This window comes from Excalfactoria chinensis, chromosome 9 (genome assembly GCF_039878825.1).
Source record: "Excalfactoria chinensis isolate bCotChi1 chromosome 9, bCotChi1.hap2, whole genome shotgun sequence".
Lineage (NCBI taxonomy): Eukaryota > Metazoa > Chordata > Aves > Galliformes > Phasianidae > Excalfactoria > Excalfactoria chinensis.
Genome location: NC_092833.1, coordinates 10,557,166 through 10,564,817, shown reverse-complemented (window position 1 = coordinate 10,564,817; position 7,652 = coordinate 10,557,166). Strand labels below are relative to the sequence as shown.

The 7,652-nt window shown below is 46.3% G+C and overlaps 1 long non-coding RNA gene across 1 annotated transcript; it reads left to right on the top strand.

Moving 5' to 3' along the window:
- Positions 1–355: 355 nt before the first annotated feature.
- LOC140256062 (uncharacterized) lies at positions 356–7,419 on the top strand. Its single transcript, XR_011904635.1, has 3 exons — positions 356–461; positions 1,225–1,357; positions 7,313–7,419. It is a non-coding gene; the product is annotated as an uncharacterized lncRNA (long non-coding RNA).
- The last annotated feature ends 233 nt before the right edge of the window (positions 7,420–7,652 follow it).

Below are 7,652 nucleotides of genomic sequence, written 5' to 3'. Positions count from 1 at the left end.
TACATATAAAACATTGGAATGAGTTTGCTTAATTTAGTTGCTCTCTGCAATATGCCACCTCCAGGAGCATGTAATGAGAGGGGGGGAAAGATCGTTATTTTTTCTTTTACCTTTCTTTAATGTGTCATCTTCCCCCATTCCTTTGCTGTAACTGGTACCAGGGAGAACTGTCAGTGATGTTTAGCAAGGCCCCTGGGGTTCCCAAGTCTGCCCTAACCCTGGGGTGCCGTGCAGGTTTACATGGGTCTCTGCAGGAGCTGGGGCATGTGAGAATAATCTCTCCTCTGCATTTTGATTCCAAATCAATGCACTTTGAAGTGATTATAGGAAGATTTTTCTTTTTTTTCCTCCACAGCAGCATTTGAAATGCACTGTACTGATCTGTGGGGGGAGTGCCACTGAACAGCCCCGGTTCTGCTCCATGAGAGGCTCCTTTTGTTCTCCTGCTCACAGTGACATGGGTGAGCTAAACCTCTGGGATGTGCTTTTAGTTAGCAGCTTTTTATAGTCCAGATCGAAAAACCTCTTTTTATGGATCCCAGTAATTGAAACATGCCATGATCATGGAGGATTTGAAAGAAGCTGCTACCCGAGCAAGCTAATGAATGACCTGCATGAGTCCCACAGCTGTCATGGGATGAACAGAGCCGCTGCTTTAGGAAAATTGCACAGATATAACTAAAGTCTGTTTCTCAACTGGTGGAAAAATCAACTTGAGTACTTCAGTGTTGGGTTTTCACCTGTATGCACTTAAGACACGTGAAAGCATATCCTTATAAAGAGCTGAATTTGGTGGCTGACATGCTGAAAGAACAGGTCTGAAATGCTGGGCCCTTGAAACTCAGCTTTGGGTGGTTTGAGAGGTGATGGGATTTCTAGAGCAGCAGAGTCATCCTCAGCCTGTATCCTGCCAAATCTAAGATTCTAGATGGAGCTATGGCTCGAAAACTCTTCTCAGAGATGGTCCCCAACTCGGGAATCATCAGAAACACAGCTAGACCTGCTCCCAATCTCATGTAGAAATGGGAACCTCACCTTACCCTTCCCTTGGCTTTTTTTTAATCCTCTACCAGGATTAGTTTTCTCCACTGGCTGAGCATTAGTTTTTAATTGAGTTGTTGCACATTTGCTTATATCCTACAATTCTGAGCTTTGGGAACCCAGGAAAAAGGGCAAGACCAGGTGAAAGATGCATGTTTTTTTTCTTTTTTTCTTTTTTAATAGATCATCACATTGTATTGCTACAAACCAGACAGCATGTTGCACAGAAACCCTGCACCTGGCACAGCTCTTACCCAGCCCATATCCATCATTCCTCACAGCCCGCCCAGAGGACCATGCACTGACTTCTCCCTAGGTAAGCTGGATGGTCATTGAACCATCTGCGCCATCTGCAGAAATAGCTGGATGCTGGCATGTAATCCATGTGCCCGTGTACTGGAAGACCTGGTTAGCACTTCCTTAGCTGTTCTGAAAGGAAGGGTATGTGCTGAACAACCCTGGTTGTCTTAGCTGTGGGAAGTTTCCATGGAGTGTACTGTGGCAAGCTTTGAAGCAATTTGTTGTTCCTTTACTTACAATGAAATTAGTGCACTTTTTTGATGTAAACTGTCTGTGAGATTGTTTACTTTGGCAGGGGGATGCATGTCGTTTTCTGAGATGCATAGAATTTTGCTACCGGGGGGGTAGGGGTGTGGAGGGGTGTTTATTTTAGCTTTTTGTATTTGCAAAACAGATGGTAGAGAAAATGTGGCCAGGGAGACTTTAGGAGTTTTTGTAACAGTTGTGGCCTTAGTTGTTTGTTGGCTGAAGAAGAGTAGGTTTCTGTCACAGGGAGAAGAAATACAGCAGGTAAGACTGAGATGTATTTTGTATACGAGAAAAAGATGTAGAGTTTTGCTGCCATTTCTTGGTCTTCTTTGCTGAGGTGGGACCCCCTTCCCATGACTGGTGGGGGAGAGAAATCTTCACATGATATGTGCCCCAGGGCTGTCTGGAGTGAAATGAGGCCATCACCATTTAAGTGATTTATGTTACAGCTCTTAGCTGAGATGAGAAAGGGATGTTGTCCTCAACAGGGAACTGAAGGAAGGAGTAGTGAGGATATCCACATAAGGTCCCACAGAGGATGCCTGAAGGAGAATGAGGGTGGATCCCTGCTCTGCTCAGCCAAATATTTGAGCCTTGTGTCAAGCGAATCATTTTGGAAAAGGCCAAAGTTTCTCTGTTCCAAAGCCCAAGCCAGCGCCAAGTTGGAACAGACATCTGGAAGGCTCCGCTGTGTCCATTTGTGGTGACTTGTGCGTGCTGGGTTGTAGGGCATCAGGAGAAGTGTTGCTTTCCACTGTGTTTCTGTCCAGAAGGAACATCTGTTCTGATGGGCTCTGCACTTCTGCATTGTATCTCTGGGATACTTGGCCAAACTCCTGCAAGCCTTCATGTTCTTGCCTCTGGGCTTGTGCCAGGTGGCCAGTAACTCCCTCCTTGCAAGGTCCTTGCAGGAAGGATCTGAGAGTAATCAGCCTTAATCAAACTTGGCTTTTGCTTGGGGTAGGATCATGTTCCTCTACATACCACAGTAGATGTGGCAGGCAAGGAATTTGTCATAGTGTCTGATGACCTTGCCTTTGGGGCGAGGTGCCAAGAATGGCCCATGTTTTCTCAGGGTGGGGTGCTGTCCACTTTTAATGCCCAGAGAAGTGTGATGACAGGGGTGAACGTACACTGGGATTGCTGGGGTATTTGCTGGCGGGCCTGGTGGGGGAGGATCCCAGATGCCACCATCTTGTTATTTAGGGCAATGGACTGAGCTGCTGAGCTAGGTCTTTCAGGGCTTCAGCCAGTTTTCAGCCCCTACAGAAACATTTTGTAGACATCCATGCTTTGCACGTCTGGGTGTCATGTTTCTGGGAGTCCTTTATTCATCCCATTGCAAATGCTTTCACTCTTCCTCGATTCACAGAGCTGAAGCACTGTTGTTAAAGGTGCGTTAGCTATTAAACCTTGTCCCTTTTAGATTTTTTTGGAGCTTCAGAAGCATGACTTCCACCCAGCTTCCCTATGGAGAAGCTGAGGCATAGTGAGTTGCAGTGAAGAGGTTTATCCCAAGCAAGTCTAACCAGAAAAGTGCTTTAAATTAAAATTTCACTGGGTGTTGCTGTTGATTAGAATGTTCTTCTGCTTCTGATACTATAGACTGCTTGAAGTACAACTGTGATGTAGGCTGGTTTGTTTAGTAGTAGGGATCAGTAGGATGACAACTGTGTGAAGAGAGAGGACACATCCTTTCCAAAGCTGAATAACAAGCTAAATAACAATTGTTTGGAAAATGCCTTCTTGCTTCTCCCATTGCATCCCAAATGAATGGAGAGCTGGCTGGAACAGTAGCATGCCATTCTCATGGACAGGCCAGCTATGGAAGATAAAATGCATGCCTTTCTTGAGCAATGTGGTGTTTGGTGTACATGCTCGTAGGATCACAATGCCCCAGTGTGAGTTGCAGCCTGCAAGCTGAAATGTAGCTGCCAGCGATCACCTTGGAGTGTTGCTTTCCTGCCCACGCTAATCTTGGTCTGCTTTGTATGTAAGTGTGATTACCAGCACCTGCACAAAGCAAAGGCACCATGCTGACAGACCTGAAGAGCAGCATCTTGTACCTGTTCAGCCTTGGCTGGGGGCACAGCCAGGTGAAAGTATAAGCATCAATGCTGAAGGTGAAAATCAAGCTGCCAGTCTTAAGCTATAGGTTTTTTGTTAGACTTCAGAACTGTATCTCTGTAGTCATCCCCTTTGCCTCACTCCATCACACTTCACAGTCCCCTCTTTCTCGTAATTGTCCCTCTGTATCAGTTTTCTGATTAAGCCCTGCAGCCACCTGTAGTGGAAGCACAGAGGAGTGCTGCCATGTAGGACATCCAGTCACATGTAATCCTGCCTGAAACCCCAAGTTCTTCCCAAACCGTTTGAACTGCAAGTAAACTGGGAAGAAAGGAAATGTATGCATGAAAGAGGAGGGACACCAGTGTGTTGGCACTTCCCTGCCTTTGCAGGCTTTTTGATGAAAGACAGCACAGCTCCTTGCTGTTACAGATCCATGGATGCCCCCTTGGAGCCTTGAGATGTGGATGAGTATCCTGTGTTGATGGCAGCTACACAGCCAGCTAACAAGGAGGCCATCCCAGTCAAACTCCCAAACAAGATACCAGACCATAGGCCAAAGAGGAATAGCTCAGACTAATGGGTAGAGTGGAGATGGTCAGAAGAAGTGGCAATGAAATGGAAGGGTGCAGTGGAAAGTCAGGAACTGCACCTTGCAAGTAGTCTAACCAGGACCCGAGGGGAGAAGGTTTCTAGCATTGTGGTAGCAGCTTTGCAAATTCTGAAGGAGAGTTGGATGCTTTTTATTGTTTTATTCTTCTATGCACATGAACAAGCATGGAGATGTTGGCTAGGTCTCAAACTTTGGTGTGTTACCCTTCACTTAACCATTGATTAGAGGTTGTTGCAAGATGTCACTACCTCAGTTTGTGGCAAAAGACATTTGGGAATGGAGGAAAACAAAGTCCATAGGAACAGAGAGCATCTGAGGAGTCCCTGTGCTGGCCTTGTTTTGGCTGTGTAAGACCCTCCGTGCTCCCAGCCTGCCTGCTAGGCTGCAAGACCTGTAGTCTGGTCCTCTGATTGTGCTCTTTGGAGGGTTGCTTTTTCCTGGTGGAGCAGGACATTCACCTGGGGTACATGTGATGGGGACAAACATACCAGCGATGCGTGGCACTTTGGTAAGAGAAGGGTCCAGGCTTTTGCACAGATTGAAGTCAAAAGGTGCTTTGTCATCTGGTTGTGCAAGAGTGTCTGTGGCAGGGGGGGGATGTGAGTGATGGACAGGAAGAGGGGTGTGCCTGTGTGTGCAGAAGGAAGTACATGCAGCAGCTGTTGTAATTGTTTTAGTAAAAGAGTATTTCCCAGAATTTCTCCTCTGGCACCTGAGGGCCCTTCCCAGGATGCCCTTTCCAAAGCTACTGTTTGATTTCTAGGGCAGATGCACACACACACACACAGTCCCAAATTGTTCATGCAAAACCTAAAATCCAGCCTGCTTATGGCTCCTTTCCCCTTTGCTAACAGGGGAGGGGGGAGTGTGGGGGGCCTGAAATAATGACAGAGCTGATTATAATTAATATTTTTTTGTGTCTGAGGAGTGAAAGTTCTGCACAAACCCCCCCAGCTGAGCACAAGCCAACATGCTAAATCCCTGTAGGGGTGTGTTTTATTACTGACGCTCTGCGTGTCGAGGCTGGTCGCAGGGTCTGATGCTGTGTGTGTGGAATTTTTGTGGCTATTTTCTATTGTGCCAATGAAAAGCAAAATCCTATCTATATAATAAAAAGGAAACATGAAGGTTTCCACGCCTACAAGTAGGTGAATGTTTTCAGCATTAGTGTTTTAATTTAATTGTTTTACCTTCCCTTGACTTCCTTGTATGAGCCCAATGCAAGTGATGGAGCACATTTTACAGAGGATGGAAGGTGGTGGGACTCCCAGTGCCCCTTCCCCAAAAGGTTTTGGCTGCTCCTTACTTAGGCAGGTCTCATAATACTTCTCTGGGAGGAGTTTGTTGAATTTGATTTATTCCTTACTGCTTCTTTTACAAGAGCAGGGTTCTGCAGGGCGGATGAGTAGGGACTGGAGGGTAATGACTGCTGCATACCCTTCCTTGACCAGCTGGGTGATCTCAGGCAGATCCATTCAGCTCCTTTTTGTCTGCTTGCCTGGTGTCACAGAGCAGATCGATGGCTGACTAAGGATTGAAGCCCTTCTTAGCCAGGCTGTGCGCATGGGACAATAGTGAGGTAGTTGTGGGCCAGTTGCTTCTCTCACATTGATCCAAAGCCAGATCCTGCAAACTCTGACCACTTTAGTGGGCTGAAGTAGAGACCCCTGGCACCTGCCAAATTAATAGGAGGAAGAATAAGTAGTTTCCTGTGTGATACCTTAAAGGTACCTTTAACTGGGAATAATAGCAATATTGACTGCAGTCCTGCTAGCTTACCAAAATGCTCCGAGTGTGCTTTGGCAGATGCAGAGAGCAGCCAGGAGCCCTGGGGAACCTGAGCTGTGTTTGTACCTGTGCAGTCCTTGGTCTCCCAAAGCAAACTTGTGCTGGCAGAGAGAGCATGGCACTCCCCTGGAAAGAGAGGCTGTCTGGGTGCAGCTCCTAGGAGCTTCCGAATTTCCCTTCTCTCTCTATCCTTCCTGCAAAGGATGTTTTGACTTTTCTGTATCTCTTTTACTTGCCACCTTAGCAGGTGAGAACCTGTTGGGACTTGGGCTCATGGGTGGCAGCTCACAGCTTCCCCATCTGGCTTCAGCCTTGTTTTTGGTGAAGAGGATATCTGTCTGAGGTAGTTTGCTGTCACTTATCAGCAGGAGCTGCCCTGGGAATATGACTGAGCAAACACCAGCCTCGGTGGCTGCTGCCTTCATTTTAGGATGCTTGTCTGTCCACCTCCTGAATATTACTACTGCTCAGTCATCTCCTTTCTGCTCTCTTAGCAATGAAAACATGGTCAAGAGCAACCTATATTGCTGCTAAACTTGTGGGCTTCAGTGCTCAATCCTGACACCCCAGCTTGTACTTGCAATACTTGCAATCCCCAAGTGATCTGGCATCTAGTGGTGAGATGCTTCAGCCTTTGTACTTTCCATCCTTAAAAATATATATATCCAGCTTTGTTTGACAGAGATCTCAGAGGCTTTCTCTGAAGCACTGTTATTGTTTCCATTGTTACTTTGACCTATTTTTTCCTTGCCCCTAGAAGAGCTCACCCAGCATTAAAAGGGCAGAGCTAACATGCAGGCTCTGAGCACAGGATCTGCACGGAGAGGGGCAGGGCAGCAGGATGGCTGTGGGAGAGCAAATGTGGCTACTGCCCTCAATTAGCCCATGTGGCAGTCACATCTGAAATGAAAGCGCAGCAGGTCTCTGAAGAGTTCCCCTGTGGGTCTCGCTGGATTTACAAGCTGGGACCACAGTGTAACTTAATTTCCTGAAATGTCAAGTGGCTCATACTGGCTGTCTGCTCTATTAGTGTTTTTCTTATGAACGTATTGTACTCCCATTTCCTGCAAAGAATTCCTATCAGTGCTTGATGATTACTTAATAAGAGAAATCAGCGAGGACAGGGAAAGTTCACTTCCTGCAGATGAATATAATGATTATTAGGTTTGGGGTTTTTTGGCTTTTTTTTCCTTTCTGGATTGCCACAAGGGATTTTTGGATGTGGCTTCATTTATTTGTGTTTCTATCCATAAGGCTGAGAACACTGATCTACAGCTGTGCCCTGCGAGTGCTGAGCCCTTCGCTGAGCTGTAGGAGGCCCTCAGCACCCATCAACCTCACTGAAGAAGGAAAAGGCAGAGTTTCCTAGGTGGCACAGCTGAAAAAAGGTATCTTAAATATGGGAAAGTAGGAGTGTGAAGAGTATGGCTGTCTGTCTTATGGTTTTGTGACCTGGCTTGTGACAGCCTGCATTTTCCCCTTGTTTTTGCTTGTATTATAGTAGTGTGGGTTCAAATTCTTGTGAAAGAAACAAATCTAGAGGATCCCAAATGGATTCGCTGTTGTTTTTTAATCTTAGTTTCAAGACAAGTGC